Source organism: Balaenoptera borealis (genome assembly GCF_965194805.1).
Source record: "Balaenoptera borealis genome assembly, chromosome: 1".
In the NCBI taxonomy this organism is placed as follows: Eukaryota; Metazoa; Chordata; class Mammalia; order Artiodactyla; family Balaenopteridae; genus Balaenoptera; species Balaenoptera borealis.
The window spans coordinates 108,746,138-108,763,981 of NC_138860.1; the positions used below are offsets into that span (position 1 = coordinate 108,746,138).

Consider the following 17,844-nt stretch of genomic DNA (forward strand, 5'->3'; position numbering starts at 1 on the left):
AGTCTGCAAGAACTACAATCTTTTGCAGCTCTGTTGGCAGCTATATGACTTGGCCAAATCACAGTCTCATCCATAAACAAAGAGATGGAGTGATGCTATCACCGCCTTAAAGATACTACATGTCTGGCAATGATTTGATTAAAAAGATCTCTCACTGAGGCTGAGAAATCTTATTGTACCATATAACCTACATTGCAGTAGTATTTGTTGCAGTGGATATTGAATAATAGAAGAAAGAGCTTTTACATTTTAACTGAACCATAAATACTTAGTCATCTTTTTAGGCATCTTTGAATTGCACATAAGAGAAGCCAGTGGGATCTCATGCTCAGAAAAGATATGAGATCATTCCAGAGGTGAATACATATTATTTTCTATTCCCTACTCCATTTTAGTCATATGTAATGAACTAGTTTGATGGGAGCAACATAGAAAATTACTGAGAATTTTTATATTTGGAGGTTTTTTGACTATTGGCTGAGTGGGCAAAGGGGCAGGATTAATATCCATTCCTGGAAAAAGAAATTTGAGATGGAGGTACATTTTCAGAGAGAAATTTTTTTCTTCTTGCTTCATTGGGCAAGAAAGCTTTATCTTGTCTGTGAGGTTAACTATGGGAACAGACCACTGCTGGGAGCTGGGGAACACACGGCAGAAAGAGGAAGGGAGAGAATGCTCTGTTAGTTTCCTGGCTAGACAGGTCACATTGCACTTGGGGCATGAAGATGAGGGTAAGAGTTTTAAATCAGCTGTGAAATTATTTTGGTATCTAGTGTAGAGTGAAGGATTGGGGTTATGTTTTCTTAGTAGTTTCCTAGAATAGACAAACAGGAGTTTTGTATTATAGTTTATATGTGATGAAGGTATAGATCTTTGGACACACAAAAATGTCAGTCATTTGACCAAGCAGAAATAGGAATAGGTTCATGTTGGCTCTTGAGATAATAACCAGGAAAAAAAATTGAGAAAGTCATTTTTGTCTAATTCTCAAGATTTCCAATATCAGAAAGCTTATATTTTGACTGGATTTACCAACATATAGATAATTAACTTCAAAAAACAAAGGACAAAGGCTTGGCTATATGCCTTTCCTTTTGCCTCAAAGTATTCCAAGTCAGTGGTTGTTGATAGAAATTTTCTCAAAGAATGTATTTGAGGATTAAATATGAAATAGTGCAGGATCAAAACAACTTAATTAATATATTAAATGCTGCATAAATGATGAAATTCTTCTGCCAACTCTGAATCTGAAATCTCTCATGCTATAGGAATTTGCAGGAACATCATATAAAACAAAATCCTAAGTAGTCGAAATGGCCTAAATAGTGACATCTACATTATATCTATAGTAAAGAAGACATGGGTTTTCTTTTTCAGTTAGCTGAAGCCAATAGATATAATATGTATGAAAGTGTACAGTTAAAATGCAAGAAAGGAATGAAAGTTGTGAAAAGGGGAATAATTAAAAGAATGCTGCCAAAGGTTCAAGTAAGAATGTTTTTAGAATCGAATACAGAAGGATTTGACCAGAGTTGTAGGATTGGCTTGAAGCCATAGCATGTTTGGATGAAGGCTGTTTTGTAAAATGTCAAATATACTTTTATCTCCATTGAAGTTTTTTTATAATCTAAGAGCATAATCATGTGTGAAACCTTACTGATCATAGACATCTGTTTCTTTAAAATGTCCCTTCTAAATTTTCCTCTGGAGTAACAAAGAACTGGATCATTATAGGAGATTAGAGTTTTCAAGAAGTTGTAGTCATAGAAGGAGAGTAGAAATTTCCAATTCCCCTTTTCTTCTGATATCTTTATAGTTTTATTTTTAGTAATAAAATATTCCTAATAATTAATAAGACAATATGATAATTCTACCTTTACTTTGAAATTGTTGCTGTCACACTGAAATATCTTGATTTGCCTAATTGTGTTCTACCAAAACGTACAAATCATCAGTTTATTAAAGATATCAGCTTAATAATCTATTGTATTGTATTGTTGTAAAGAGGAAACTAAATAGTTTTCTTTGTTTTTCTTGAGAAATATTTTGGTAACATCTAGTTATCCTGCTGATTTTAATATACACTTAATAAAAGAATTAACTATGTATGCCAAATATATACATATTTATCATCTAGGGATTTCAAATTAATTTTATCAGTTTTTTATAATACACTACCCTAAGCATAGTCATGATATGCCCTAAAATTTTTAAGGCAGACTCGTTATCTATGTAATCTATATTCAATAAACGTGGTTCAATTCTTTTAATTTATATGTTTTTTAATATAAGGAAAATTTTAAATCTGAAAAACTGGATTGGTTACTTGATGCATTTGGAACATATTAGAATAAAGATAATGTGGGATGCTGGGAATGGCCAATCTAAGAACTCTTAATTGCTTGGTTTTTATATTTTAGAAGAATCTAAGAAAAATTTAATCTTCACTAAAACAGCATTTGGAAAAGGGTTTTATTCACTGTGGGCACAAGAATTTCAAATACAATACTCAAGGGCCCACTAGGTCATATACTAATATCAGTGTCTGGAGGAGAGGAAGGCTCTTTCAAATTGATCTTATGAAGGTGACAGAAGGATCCTGGAAGAATTACTGAGCCCAAACTCAGTAATGAGTGTTATGGAGAATTTCACTATAAGTATTTGCATAACAAATAATAAATGATGCATAGTATCATAATCCATGTTCATTTCCTCCTTTCTATAGTTCTGGTGATATAGTTTAACCACTGGGGCCAAAGAATCTTTCTTTCACAGTCTAGCAGGTCGTTCTTATCTGAGCCACATGTCTCTGTTTTCTTTGCCAGTAGTATTCTGACTACCACTCTACTTTCACTTGTCTTTTCTACTTGTGTGATGAAAGACTCATTTCCATCTTGTCCATCCAGCAGCACCATGACTGTTTCTGAATAAACCACCCTAGCAAAAGTTCTGGAGTGTCCCCATGTAACCACTGAACACCCATTATTATAGGGACTACTTTCCCACTGGTATTTTGGTTGAAAAAGTATTAAATGTTTCCCAGATATCATGTTTATTAGTTTCATGAACCACTCTGGAAGTGTTTTTTTAAAATCCTCTTTGACTATGTATTTTATTGGAATTATCTCTTATCATCAGTAGACAAAAATAAATGTAATAGTTATTATTGATATATACTCAGAAAGTTCCACAAGAAAAGACAAACAGATATGACATAGTGTTGGTTAATTAAAAAGGTACAAATCTTAGAATCAAGATGCCTAGCTATATTTCTGGTTATATATCTGGTTTTATTACAAGCTTATAGGCAAGATTTTGTATTCATAGGTTAATAGAAAGATAAGCAACACTGTGCATATCTTGTTTTAAAGTCAATGTCAAAGAAGATTTTCAGCACAAAGTGCCTGAAAAGAGAAAAGGACTGGAAAGTAAAGGGCACATTAAGCTGGAACCTGAAGTGACAGGGCTGTGTCACATTGCAGGAATCCTACAGTATGTCAAAGGGTTGGTGATTTAATTGTCTGAATGCATGATTTGGTGAGTCAGTTTAGACTAGAGCAAACTGGACCTGTCACTGAAATCACAATGGGCCAAAATGGACCTATTCAATCTGCCTCTCAATACCCCAAATTCTTCCTGGTTGTAAATTAGAGCTTCTGGACAATACATTAACTCATTCGGGTCACCAGGGTACTATGTCAGCTCAGTGCTCACAATTGCCCATGACCAATTCTGCACTCTCCCCAGCAGGAGGGATGCAATGTCATTTTGTACTCTCTTCTTCAGGATAAAATCAGGTCTGAAAGGAAAGGAACAAAAGAAGTTGCTGCTTTCCTTTCACCTACCCCACTTAGCCATAATCATACTCCTCCTCCCCCTAGGCCAGATGACACACCAGACAGAAAAAGAGCTTACAGTATGGATGTGTGGTTACCTGCAGACTTGAATGAAATCAAGAATTCAGTGATGTTCAACTCCACCCTCAAGTTGAAAAAAATAGGCATACGGGCAGCATGGGAGAGCTAGAGAGTTTTCTAGCTAATTCCTCGTAAGATCATCACGGTATGGTTTCTTTTGCTGGAACCAACATTTTACTCTGGTTACTGTTTGCTTCCCTGACAGCATCTTATTCCGTTCCCTCCTGTCGATACCATCCAGCAACACTAGTCTTCTTTTATGTATTTAAACATGGCTAGTTCTCACTGCATCTGGGTCTTGATATATGATAGTCCGCTTAGTTGAATTTGGCCATTTTTCACCCCCCCAATTCCACTCATCTGTCAGATATTCAATTGCAAGTCACTTCTATGGGTAGACATTACCTGAAAGGATTATCTATGTCAAGTGCCCATTATTTTATGTATGTATGTGTTTGTTTGGATACCATAACAACCTACTTGCAGCACTCATCACAATTTGTAGGCATACACCATTTTATGTTCTTTGAGTGTCTCTATTCCTCACTAGACTGTAATCGTGAGGTATGTATGCTGATATCACATCTGTTTTCTTGACTATTGTATACCTAGAACCTAGCACAACTCCTGGCAAACAGTAGGTGCTCAGTGAGTGAAGCACCAGAGCCTACCACCCTGTCATGTGCTAAGACTCTCTATTCTGACCTGCAGGATCTGAGGCAACGCCACTGACCTAACAACACCATGCAAGTAGGAAGTGGGATGTCTTAGACCGTGATGAGAAAAGTTTATTGTGCTTTACCCCACCTTTAGTTTGCTGACTTCAGGATCTCCTACCACAATCCCTACTCATCAGTGGACATGTTATCAGAGGAAGTCTGCAAATGTGACCTTAATCCCCTCATTTAATATCATTTGCCCTTGTCATTTGCCCTCTATCCAGTCATTTTCATGGTGCCTTGATAAGGACTAAATAATCAAATCGTGAAAGCCTTCTTGCGTCAAATTGTAAAACTCTCCCTAATGAATGTATTATTTGTTTAAAATGTGCATTTTCTAAACTGTATCCAAATAGTGGTACTTTTCTTAATATTGTAAATTATAATTTAAAAGTCAGATTTATTTTTTTAGTTTATTCATAATACCACTTAGAATTAATGGTGAGGAGAATTCTATTTCTCTCCCTTTTCCCAAAGATAAAACAAGGAGTAAGAATGAATCAGAATTTCAGGAGCATTTGACTCAGAAGCAGCACTCAGTATTAACACAGAACTCCAATCCCCATTGCTTCTATGCTCTATCTCCTTGCTCCTGTCCTCAGTACTTTACATGTCTTACTATTTTAGAACCTCACCTCTTACAGAAATTCTTCCTGCTTCTGCTCTTGGAAACATTCTTCCTATTGATTCTGCCATCAGGTTTTCAAAGCTGAGGGAGAATTTCCCACCAGAGATAGCAGTTTTTAAGACCCTACATTGTTGCCATGCTTTTTGAATAGTGTTTCCACCCTCCTGAGGAGTTGCAATAATTTCCCAGTCACTGACAATGGGCTTGTGTGGCACTTTAGGCCACAACAGTGGTTCATATCAATAAGCAGTTTGTGTCCCCCCAACCTAAGACATATACATTCTTCCACCAAGTATTATTATCCCCCGTTATATGTTAGACACTCTTGTATGCTATGGATTACACAATGAACAATAACTGACAAAACAAGTCTATCCTTGTATTTCTCTAGTTACCCAGAGATTTGAACAACCACTTGTTTCTTTTGTTTGTCTAGAAATCTTAAATTTGATGCCCTCAGGAGTTTTAATGTCAGGCCTCAAACCTTTTCACATTACTCTAGGGAAAGGTAGTGTTTTTTCATGCAAATAGTCGCTGTGAACCTCTTGGAAATGGAATCCTTGGTGGTTTGATATGATACGTAAACATTCTGGAACAAACAAGATTAATGACTAACAATTTATTGAGTGCTTCTATACCAGACATAGTGCTAAAGGTTTGGCAGACTTAAAGCTCTTTTAACTCTCACAACAATCGTAAGAGTGAGGCGCTAAGATTACGTCCATTTTATAAGCTAAGGAACTTGGAGAAATGAAAGGACTTTACCAAGTACACACAGCAAATTAGTGAAGGCCCCAGGACTCACACTCATCAGACATCAGAGTCTCTGCTCTATACCAAAGAGGAAGATGAAAAACTGAGCAAGCAACAAGCCCTGCTCTCAAGTTGTTCACAATCTGAAGGGGAGGATAAGCAAGTAAACAGGTTCAGAAAACTGTGTGCAAGGGAAAAATGCACAATGTCACATAGAGGTTGAGAGTACCGAGTGTCTAACTTTGCCAAAAGAGAGTTGGTTGGGAAGAGCCTTCCAGAGGTAGGGACTCTGGAGTGGCATCTTGAAGAATGAATAGGAGTTGACCATGTGTACAAAGGAGGAGCTGGCTTTGCTGACCAAGTAATATAGTCACATACAAGTGTGAGAAAATGGTTCACAACTGGGAACTGCAAATCGCTCAGCAGTGCTTGAGAGCTGAATACAAACGGGCAGTTTTTTGGTAGCAGGCATGATGGCTAGAGAGATGGCCCCAGACCACAGGGGCCCAATTATGAAAGCCATTTATTCTTGCCTAGGAGTTTGAACTTTATCCCAGAATAATGGAGAACTACAGAGAGATTTTATGCAGAGAAATGGCATGACCCCTCTTACATTTTGGAAAGATCCCTGAGTAGCTCTACCGAAACTTGTTGGAAAAAGAACAAGAGTAGAGACACCAAAACCACTTAGCAAAGGAGTATTTAATAGTTCAGAAAGCAGCATGACAGAATAGAAATACCCACATGGTTCAACATTATGCACAAACCCTTTTTAACTTTCAACTCTGGGAAATTATAAGGTCCGGTCGACATCATCAGTGTGCTGCTCAGATCCACTGTCCCCTTTCACACCATATCTGGATCTGGAAGGCTGACCTGCATCAGTGGGCCACCTTGTCCTCTGGCTTCCAGCTGGGCTCAGTCAGGAGGACCAGATAGATTGTGGAAAGGTTGAGAGCTCCCTCCCTGAAGAGTCACTGTGAGGTGGCTGTGAATGCCACTAAATCTCAGCTCCTGTCTGATGGCCCTCCCTTCTCACCAGCCTTCAGGTCTTGGGATGGTAATGGCTCCCTACTGGCTCCTTTGGTATCCTCCACTGTCCCTTGTGGTTTTCTGCCACAAGCCTACCCCTTTGTAAATAGCCCTTTTATTAATCTTTACTCAAATTACCCAAATTGAGTGTGCCATCTGTTTCCTGCCAGGATTCTGATTAATAGAATATGGGAAAATAGGCATTTTCATATGCTGATAGTGGGATTAGTACACACTTTCTACAGAAGAATTTGACCATAGCAATAAAATTTTGAATGCAAGTGCCCTTTGACCGAGAAATCTCTTCATTAAGATTTTACTCAGTGGATATAATCTCCAACATATGTGTACAAAAGTAGTTTTTGCGGTATTGCTTAATGGTTTTTGAAAATTTTGAAAAAATACATAGAGGCTGATTTAATAAATATCAAAGATAATTTTGGAATTGAAGTTCAAGTTGCAGAACCATGTGCGTAATATGATCTCTTTGGTGTGAAAATGTATGTTTTTAAATAGATAAGTAACATTAATAGTGTTCACATTTGTGGAAAAAGGGCCTAGAGGTAGAGAATAGAGTTAGAGGTAGGTTTTTATTCTTCATATTGCATTTTTCTAAACTGTTGCAATTATCTAAACTTTAATACAAGTTATTTTTAATTTTAAAAATTCTTTAAAATGGGAATATTTGTGCCTATGTCATAAAATTGTTGTGAGAATTAAAGCCATAATGTATCTTATGTAGCTATTAGGTACCAGCTCTATAGAAGGACCTGACATAGGTAATAAATGGGAACAACCTGGACAAGGGCAGTGGACATGAAAGAGGTGATAAATTTTAGAGGGTGTAAGAGTTGGAATTGCCAGAGATAGTGACTATTCAAGTAGCAAGTGTAGGGCTTATTGCATAAAGAAATGAAGTATTATAGAATGATTCTCAGTTCTCATTTACATAAGTGTGTATTTGATGGCCCCATTCACTAAAGATGGAATGTAGCAGGAGACACAGATCTGGGGAGGGAAATGGTGAGTTTGGTTTTGAGTACATAGTGTTTCTGGTGCCTGTTAAGATATCTAGCTGGGTTGCCCACAAGGCATTTGGACAAGAACACGTCGAATGATCTCATGGCAAGTTAGCCCTCTCTTCACCCTGGAATATAATCGTCTGGGGTGGGGACGGTGGGAGTAATAGTTCAAAATCAGTTGGAAATTTCAAGAACCTTTTCTAGAATCCTTACTTCCACCTTGAACTTCTTTTCCCCTTATCAATATGTGTTCTTCCTTCCACAGTTTTTAGGCATTAAGGATGTCATTACTTCTAGGTTTTGGCTAAAACTTGTGTCCATTAATGCAATTTAATATGCACCAGCAATCTAAGATACCAAAACATCTCAGTAATTTTACAATGCAACTGAACTGATTTCTTACTTTCTGCTTCTTCTTATAATGTATTTTTGTACTGAGAAGATTTTCATTCTTTTCTAGTACTGTATATTTGATTGATATATTTATACTTATGATTTTTACTTTTCTTGTCATATATTCTCATGGGAAAATGTATGACACATTTAATGTAAAGAATCATCTTATATCCATCTGAATTAGAACTAGAGGCAATTTTAATGCAAAACAGCAGAGGTAAACTATGTTTTGCAGAAAGCTTGCTAAAGCAAAGAGCTGAATCAATACCTTATATCTGCTTTTTACATCTCTGTAATTATTAATACTTCATTCATCTAAAACCTCAGAATAATATTTTACATGCAGGTTATGTTAAAGCAAACAAAGGAAGAAGAAGAAAATTTGTTAAATTATTTACTAACCCCTTCCACAAAATATTTTTTTAAATAAAAGGATTATAGATCAGTAATGTCAAGATATTCTGCGTAGCTTGTCTTTATCAAAATAAGGAATCTTTTTATTAAGGTATCCCAGAAAGGGTAGATTTATGGATTGAAGGGAGTATGTTTAATATGTCCGTATCCATCTGGATTGACAGTTCTCACAGACATGAATTTCCCCAGAGAGACAGTGTTACTGGTGTCAGTGGATGGCATCATTTACTTCAGTGTTCCATTATTAAATTGATAACAAGATAATTCCTTTGCTTCTCAGAGACATGACAGGGTTTACAATGGTTAACACTCTTACTGCATGGGATTTGATGTTCTAGGTAGTTTTTAATAAGAAGCATATTTGTATTTCAATACTGAAAAAAATTGAAGTGAAAACACACAGTAAAATAAAATCAAAATCAGATTTACGAGGCAACAGACTATGTCTATTTAAAGAATATTCTTTTTACTATATGTAGCTTTGTTTAAAAGAAATGTAGTTCCTATACTTCCTTCAACCATTAAGTTAATGCAATTCTCCTGCTTAAAGGCATGTATTATAATATGTTATTTGTTGAAATTGAAATTTACATATTGGATTTAATATTTGTATATAAGAAATATGTGCTAATTTTAGATAATTACAGAGGCAAAGGAGCTAGCTGATACTTTTGGGGTGTTTTATGTTTATCATTTAGAAATACAGGTGTATGGGCTTCCCTGGTGGCACAGTGGTTGAGAGTCTGCCTGCCGATGCAGGGGACACGGGTTCGAGCCCTGTTCTGGGAAGATCCCACATGCCACGGAGCAACTAGGCCCGTGAGCCACAATTACTGAGCCTGCGTGTCTGGAGCCTGTGCTCCGCAACAAGAGAGGCCGCGATAATGAGAGGCCCGCGCACCGCGATGAAGAGAGGCCCCCACTTGCCACAACTAGAGAAAGCCCTCGCACAGAAACGAAGACCCAGCACAGCCATAAATTAATTAATTAATTAATTAATTAATTTAAAAAACTTTAAAAAAAAAAAGAAATATAGGTGTAGTAGTAGAGATGGAGATAGGATTAGAGAAAGCGACAGAGATGGATATAGAAATAGACAAATAAATAGAAATGCTTTCCAAAAAATAGCTCAAGAATTCACTAAGGCAGCTATTATTAACCCCATGTTACAGATAAGGAAATTGAGTCTCACGGAAATTACTGACTTGCCCAAGGAACTAAGAAATTTACCTAAGCTCCACATCTAATAAATGTGGAAGCCCAAGCTCTTTTCACTATGTCATGTGACATCCCTTGTAGAGTTTAGGGATGTATGTTTCCTGTCAGTGATCAAACAGCTAACAAGCAAGGGAGACAGGAGTCAAAGATCTTTCTGAACACACCTTAGAAAATTTAAAATTAATTAATTAATCTTTAGTGGCTATATTATATTAGAGGGTGAATGTTGAGAACCAATGGTAGGAAAATACGAGTCAATAAGAAATCTTTTGGGCTTGAGATGAAGCCAGGGCCTAATTAAAGGGGGGATTCAGTGACCACCTCTCAGTTAAGGATATCCCAGAAGGTCTGGATTAATTCCATCCGAATGATGAATGGAGCAACACTTTCACATTTGTTTAAATTTGTGTGGGGTTTGCAAATAGCTTTATAGGTCATGGACCTCTAATGATTTCCAGATAGAAGTTTTTCTATTTCACCAAGAATAATGTGACGTGTTGGCAACTGCTAACTACCACAAGACATATGTCGAGAGAAGTTCTATGCCAGTTGCTTCAAAGTATTCTAGGATCCATTTCTGATAGGAAAATGTTGCTGTATAGCTAGAAACTAAAACAAAATAGTGTCTTTAAAGTTAAAAATGAGGGAGGTCCAAAATTTGATACTTATGGATATGGCGAATCAGAGAGTTAAGCATTTACTCAGTCAATGATTCTGGAAGGATCTAACACCATGAACAGTCACTAGATACATTTCCTTAACATATTCCAAATTATAGCTCTACATGAACCATTGACAAGACAAGAAGTTTCTGCACCACATTACATGAGTGATGAGTGAGAGTGACAGTCTAATGAGTGAGAGTCTAATTCATGTGAATTTAGACCTTATAGGTAGATGTAATGACACAGTTTGAAATCCTTTCAAAGCTATAAGGAACCTTCAAGATGGCAGAGGAGTAACACTTGGAGATCACCTTCCTCCCCACAAATACATCAGAAATACATCTACATGTGTAACAACACCTACAGAACACCTACTGAATGCTGGCAGAAGACCTCAGACTTCCCAAAAGGAAAGAAACTCCCCACGTACCTGGGTAGGGCAAAAGAAAAAAGGAAAAGCAGACACAAAAGAATAGGGATGGGACCTGCACCTCTGGGAGGGAGCTGTAAAGGAGGAAAAGTTTCCACACACTAGGAAGCCCCTTTGTGGGCAGAGACGAGGGATGGGCAGGAAGGAAGCTTCAGACCCATGGAGGAAAGCGCAGCCACAGGGGTGCAGAGGGCAAAGTGGAGAGATTCCCACACAGAGGATCAGTGCTGACCAGCACTCACCAGCCGGAGAGGCTTGTCTGGTCACCCGCTGGGGTGAATGGGGGCTGGGAGATGAGGCTTGGGCTTCGGAGGTCAGATCCCAGGGAGAGGACTGGGGTTGGCTGCATGAACACAGCCTGAAGGGAGCTAGTGCACCACAGCTAGCCAGGAGGGAGTCCGGGAAAAAGTCTGGACCTGCCTAAGAGGCAAGAGACCATTGTTTTGGGGTGTGCGAGGAGAGGGGATTCAGAGCACCGCCTAAACAACCTCCAGAGACAGATGGGAGCTGCAACTACCAGCGTGGACACCAGAGATGGGCATGGAACGCTAAGGCTCCTGCTGCAGCCACCAAGAAGCCTGTGTGCAAGCACAGGTCACTATCCACACCTCTTCTCCTGGGAGCCTGTGCAGCCCACCACTGCCAGGGTCCCATGATCCAGGTACAACTTCCCCAGGAGAACACATGGCACGCCTCTGGCTGTTGCAACGTCACACTGGCCTCTGCCTCCGCAAGCTCACCCCGCATTCCGTACCCCTCCCACCCATGGCCTGAGTGAGCCAGGGCCCCCTAATCAGCTGCTCCTTTAACCCCCTCCTGTCTGGGTGAAGAACAGATGCCAGAGGGCGACCTACATGCAGAGGCAGGGCCAAATCCAAAGCTGAACCCCAGGAGCTGTGCAAACAAAGAAGAGAAAGGGAAATTTCCCCAGCAGCCTCAGGAGCAGCAGATTAAATCTCCACAATCAACTTGATGTAGCCTGCATCTATGGAATACCTGAAGAGACAACGAATCATCCCAAAATTGAGGCGGGGGACTTTGGGAGCAAATGTAGACTTCGGGCTTGCTTTCTGAATCTAATTTTTTTCTAGTTTTATGTTAATTTTAGTTTAGTATTTAGAGCTTATTATCATTGGTAGATTTGTTTGTTGATTGGGTTGCTCTGTTCCTATTTATTTTTATATATATATATATTTTTTTTCCCTTTTTCTCTTTTTGTGAGTGTGTATGTGTATGCTTCTTTGTGTGACTTTGTCTGTATAGCTTTACTTTTACCATTTGTCCTAGGGTTCTGTCTGTCTTTTTTTGTTGCTGTTTTATTTTTTTAGTATAGTTATTAGCACTTGTTATCATTGGTGGATTTGTTTTTTGGTTTGGTTGCTCTCTTCTTTCTTTCTTTTTTTAAATTACTTAAAAAATTTTTTTTATTTTTAATAATATTTATATTTTATTTTAATAACTTTATTTTATTTTATTTTATTTCTTTTGTTCTTTTTTCTCCCTTTTCTTCTGAGCTGAGTAGCTGACAGGGTCTTGGTGCTCTGGCTGGGTGTCAGGCCTGAGATTCTGAGGTGGGAGAGCCAAGTTCAGGACATAGGTCCACCAGAGAACTCCCAGCCCCACATAATATCAAATGGCGAAAGCTGTCCCAGAGATCTCCATCTCAATGCTAAGGCCCAACTCCACTCAACAAACAGCAAGCCACAGTGCTGGATGCCCTGTGCCAAACAACTAGCAAGACAGGAACACAACCCCACCCATTAGCAGAGAGGCTGCCTAAAATCATACTAAGGTCACAGACATCGCAAAACACACCACTGGATGCAGTCATGCCCACCAGCAAGACATGATCCAGCCTCAACCACCAGAACACAGGCACCAGTTCCCTTCACCAGGAAGCCTATACAACCCACTAAACCAATCTCACCCACTGGGGGCAGATGCCAAAAACAATGGGAAATACGAGCCTGCAGCCTATGAAAAGGAGACCCCAAACACAATGAGTTAAGCAAAATGAGAAGACAGAGAAATACATAGCAGATGAAGGAGCAAGGTAAAAACCCACCAGACCAAACAAATGAATTGGAAATAGGCAGCCTACCTGAAAAAGAGTTCAGAGTGATGATAGTAAAGATGATCCAAAATCTTGGAAATAAAATGAAGAAAATACAAGAAACATTTAACAACGATCTAGAAGAACTAAAGAGCAAACAAACAATGATGAACAACACAATAAATGAAATTGAAAATTCTCTAGAAGGAAACAATGGCAGAATAACTGAGGCAGAAGAACGGATAAGTGACCTGGAAGATAAAATAGTGGAAATAACTACCACAGAGCAGAATAAAGAAAAAAGAATGAAAAGAATTGAGGACAGTCTCAGAGACCTCTGGGACAACATTAAATGCACCAACATTCGAATTATAGGCGTCCCAGAAGAAGAAGAGAAAAAAAAAAAAAAGGGATTGAGAAAATATTTGAAGAAATTATAGTTGAAAACGTCCCTAATATGGGAAAGGAAATAGTTAATCAAGTCCAGAGAAGCACAGAGAGAGTCCCGTACAGGATAAATCCAAAGACAAACACGCCAAGCCCCATATTAATCGAACTATCAAAAATTAAATACGAAGAAAAAATATTAAAAGCAGCAAGGGAAAAGCAACAAATAACATACAAGAGAATCCCCATAAGCTAATTTTTCAGCAGAAACTCTGCAAGCCAGAAGGGAGTGGCAGGACCTATTTAAAGTGATGAAAGGGAAAAACCTACAACCAAGATTACTCTACCCAGCAAGGATCTCATTTAGGTTTGATGGAGAAATTAAAACCTTTACAGACAAGCAAAAGCTAAGAGAATTCAGCACAACCAAGCCAGCTTTACAACAAATGCTAAAGGAACTTCTCTAAGCAGGAAACACAAGAGAACGAAAAGACCTACAATAACAAACCCCCAACAATTGAGAAAATGGTAATAGGAACATACATATCGATAACTACCTTAAATGTAAATGGATTAAAGGCTCCAACCAAAATACATAGACTGGCTGAATGGATACAAAAACAAGACCCATATATATGCTGTCTACAAGAGACCCACTTCAGACCTAGGGACACATACAGACTGAAAGTGAGGGGATGGAAAAAGATATTCCATGTAAATGGAAATCAAAAGAAAGCTGGAGTAGCAATTCTCATATCAGACAAAATAGACTTTAAGCTAAAGACTACTGCAAGAGACAAGGAAGGACACTACATAATGATCAAGGGATCAATCCAAGAAGAAGATATAACAATTGTTAATATTTATGCACCCAACATAGAAGCACCTCAATACATAAGGCAAATGCTAACAGCCATAAAAGAGGAAATTGACAGTAACACAATCAGAATAGGGGACTTTAACACCCCACTATCACCAATGGACACATCATCCAAAATGAAAATAAATAAGGAAACACAAGCTTTAAATGATACATTAAACAAGATGGACGTAATTGATATTTATAGGACATTCCATCCAAAAAGAGCAGAATACACTTCCTTCTCAAGTGCTCATGGAGCATTCTCCAGGATAGATCATACCTTGGGTCACAAATCAAGCCTTGGTAAATTTAAGAAAATTGAAATCATACCAAGTATCTTTTCCGACCACAACCCTGTGAGACTAGATATCAATTACAGGAAAAAATCTGTAAAAAATACAAACACATGGAGGCTAAACAATACACTACTGAATAACCAAGAGATCACTGAAGAAATCAAAGAGAAAATCAAAAAATACATAGAAACAAATGACAATGAAAAAATGACGACCCAAAACCTATGGGATGTAGCAAAAGGTGTTCTAAGAGGGAAGTTTATAGCAATACAATCCTACCTCAAGTAACAAGAAAAATCTCAAATAAACAACCTAAGCTTACACCTAGAGCAATTAGAGAAACAAAAGCAAAAATTCCCCAAAGTTAGCAGAAGGAAAGAAATCATAAAGATCAGATCAGAAATCAATGAAAAAGAAATGAAGGAAATGATAGCAAAGATCAATAAAATGAAAAGCTGGTTCTTTGAGAAGATAAACAAAGATAAACCATTTGCCAGACTCATCAAGAAAAAAAGGGAGAAGACTCAAATCAATAGAATTAAAAATGAAAAAGAAGTAACAACTGACACTGTGGAAATACAAAGGATCATGAGAGATTACTACAAGCAACTCTATGCCAATAAAATGGACAACCTGGGAGAAATGAACAAATTCTTTGAAAAGCACAACCTTCTGAAACTGAACCAGGAAGAAATCGAAAATATAAACAGACCAATCACAAGCACTGAAATTGAAACTGTGATTAAAAATCTTCCAACAACAAATGTCCTGGACCAGATGGCTTCAAAGGCAAATTCTATCAAACATTTAGAGAAGAGTTAACACCTATCCTTCTCAAACTCTTCCAAAATATAGCAGAGGGAGGAACAGTCCCAAACTCTTTCTATTAGGGCACCATCACCCTGATACCAAAATCAGACAAAGATGTCACAAAAAAAGAAAACTACAGGCCAAGATCACTGATGAACATAGATGCAAAAATCCTCAACAAAATACCAGGAAACAGAATCCAACAGCACATTAAAAGGATCATACACCAAGATCTAGTGGGGTTTATACCAGGAATGCAATGATTCTTCAACATATGAAAATCAATCAATGTGATACACCATATTAACAAATTGAAGGAGAAAAACCATATGATCATCTCAATAGATGCAGAAAAAGCTTTCGATAAAATTCAACACCCATTTTTGATGAGAACCCTCCAGAAAGTAGGCATAGAAGGAACTTACCTCGACATAATAAAAGGCATATAAGACAAACCCAAAGCCAACATCGTTCTCAATGGTGAAAAACTGAAAACATTTCCACTAAGATCAGGAAGAAGACAAGGTTGCCCACTCTCACCACTATTATTCAGCATAGTTTTGGAAGTCAGCCACAGCAATCAGAGAAGAAAAAGAAATAAAAGGAATCAAAATCGGAAAAGAAGTAAAACTATCACTGTTTGCAGATGACATGATACTATACATAGAGAATCCTAAAGATGCTACCAGAAAACTACTAGAGCTAATCAATGCATCTGGTAATGTAGCAGGACACAAAATTAATGCACAGAAACCTGTTGCATTCCTATACACTAATGATGAAAAATCTGAAAGAGAAATTAAGGAAACACTCCCATTTACCACTGCAACAAAAAGAATAAAATACCTAGGAAGAAACCTACCTAAGGAGACAAAAGACCTGTATGCAGAAAACTATAAGACACTGATGAAAGAAATTAAAGATGATACCAACAGATGGAGAGATATACCATGTTGTTGGATTGGAAGAAATGACATTGTGAAAATGACTATACTATGCAAAGCAATCTACAGATTCAATGCAATCCCTATGAAACTACCAAGGGCATTTTTCACAGAACTAGAACAAAAAATTTCACAATTTGTATGGAAACACAAAAGACCCCGAATAGCCAAAGCAATCTTGAGAAAGAAAAACGGAGCTGGAGGAATCAGGCTCCCTGACTTCAGACTATATTACAAAGCTACAGTAATCAAGACAGTATGGTACTGGCACAAAAACAGAAATATAGATCAATGGAACAGGATAGAAAGCCCAGAGATAAATGCAGGCACATATGGTCACCTTATCTTTGATAAAGGAGGCAAGAATATAAAATGGAGAAAAGACAGCCTCTTCAATAAGTGTTGCTGGGAAAACTGGACAGCCACATGTAAAAGGATGAAATTAGAGCACTCCCTAACACCATACACAAAAATAAACTCAAAATGGATTAAAGACCTAAATGTAAGGCCAGACACTATCAAACTCTTAGAGGAAAACATCGGCAGAGCACTCTATGACATAAATCACAGCAAGATCCTTTTTGACCCACCTCCTAGAGAAATGGAAATAAAAACAAAAATAAACAAATGGGACCTAATAAAGCTTAAATGCTTTTGCACAGCAAAAGAAACCATAGACAAGACGAAAAGACAACCCTCAGGATGAGAGAAAATATTTGCAAATGAAGCAACTGACAAAGGATTAATCTCCAAGATATACAAGCAGCTCATGCAGCTCAGTATCAAAAAAACAAACAATGCAATCCAAAAATGGGCAGAAGACCTAGACCTAGACCTTCTCCAAAGAAGATGTACAGATTGCCAACAAACACATGAAAGGATGCTCAATGTCTCTAATCATTAGAGAAATGCAAATCAAAACTACAATGAGGTATCACCTCACACAGGTCAGAATGGCCATCATAAAAGAATCTACAAACAATTAATGCTGGAGAGGGTGTGGAGAAAAGGGAACCCTCTTGCACTTTTGGTGGGAATGTAAGTTGATACAGCCACTATGGAGAACAGTATGGAGGTTCCTTAAAAAACTAAAAATAGAACTACTTTATGTCCAGCAATCCCAGTACTGGGCATATACCCTGAGAAAGCCATAATTCAAAAAGAGTCATGTACCACAATGTTCATTGCAGCACTATTTACAGTAGCCAGGACATGGAAGCAACCTAAGTGTCCATCAACAGATGAATGGATAAAGAAGATGTGGCACATATATATAATGGAATATTACTCAGCCATAA

General features: G+C 37.8%; 1 protein-coding gene across 4 annotated transcripts in view; it reads left to right on the plus strand.

Annotated features, from left to right (window-relative positions):
• DPYD (dihydropyrimidine dehydrogenase) overlaps positions 1-17,844 on the plus strand; it is an 815,942-nt gene that overhangs the window by 492,770 nt on the left and 305,328 nt on the right. Inside the window, exons 15-16 of one of the 4 annotated variants that reach the window (XR_014242114.1) lie at positions 4,629-9,587; positions 9,918-16,317. The exons of the other annotated variants lie outside the window; for them this stretch is intronic. The gene's annotated coding sequence lies outside the window, so the exon portion shown is untranslated. Of the gene's footprint in view, positions 1-4,628; positions 9,588-9,917; positions 16,318-17,844 lie in introns of those variants that run through there. 4 annotated transcript variants of the gene reach the window in all.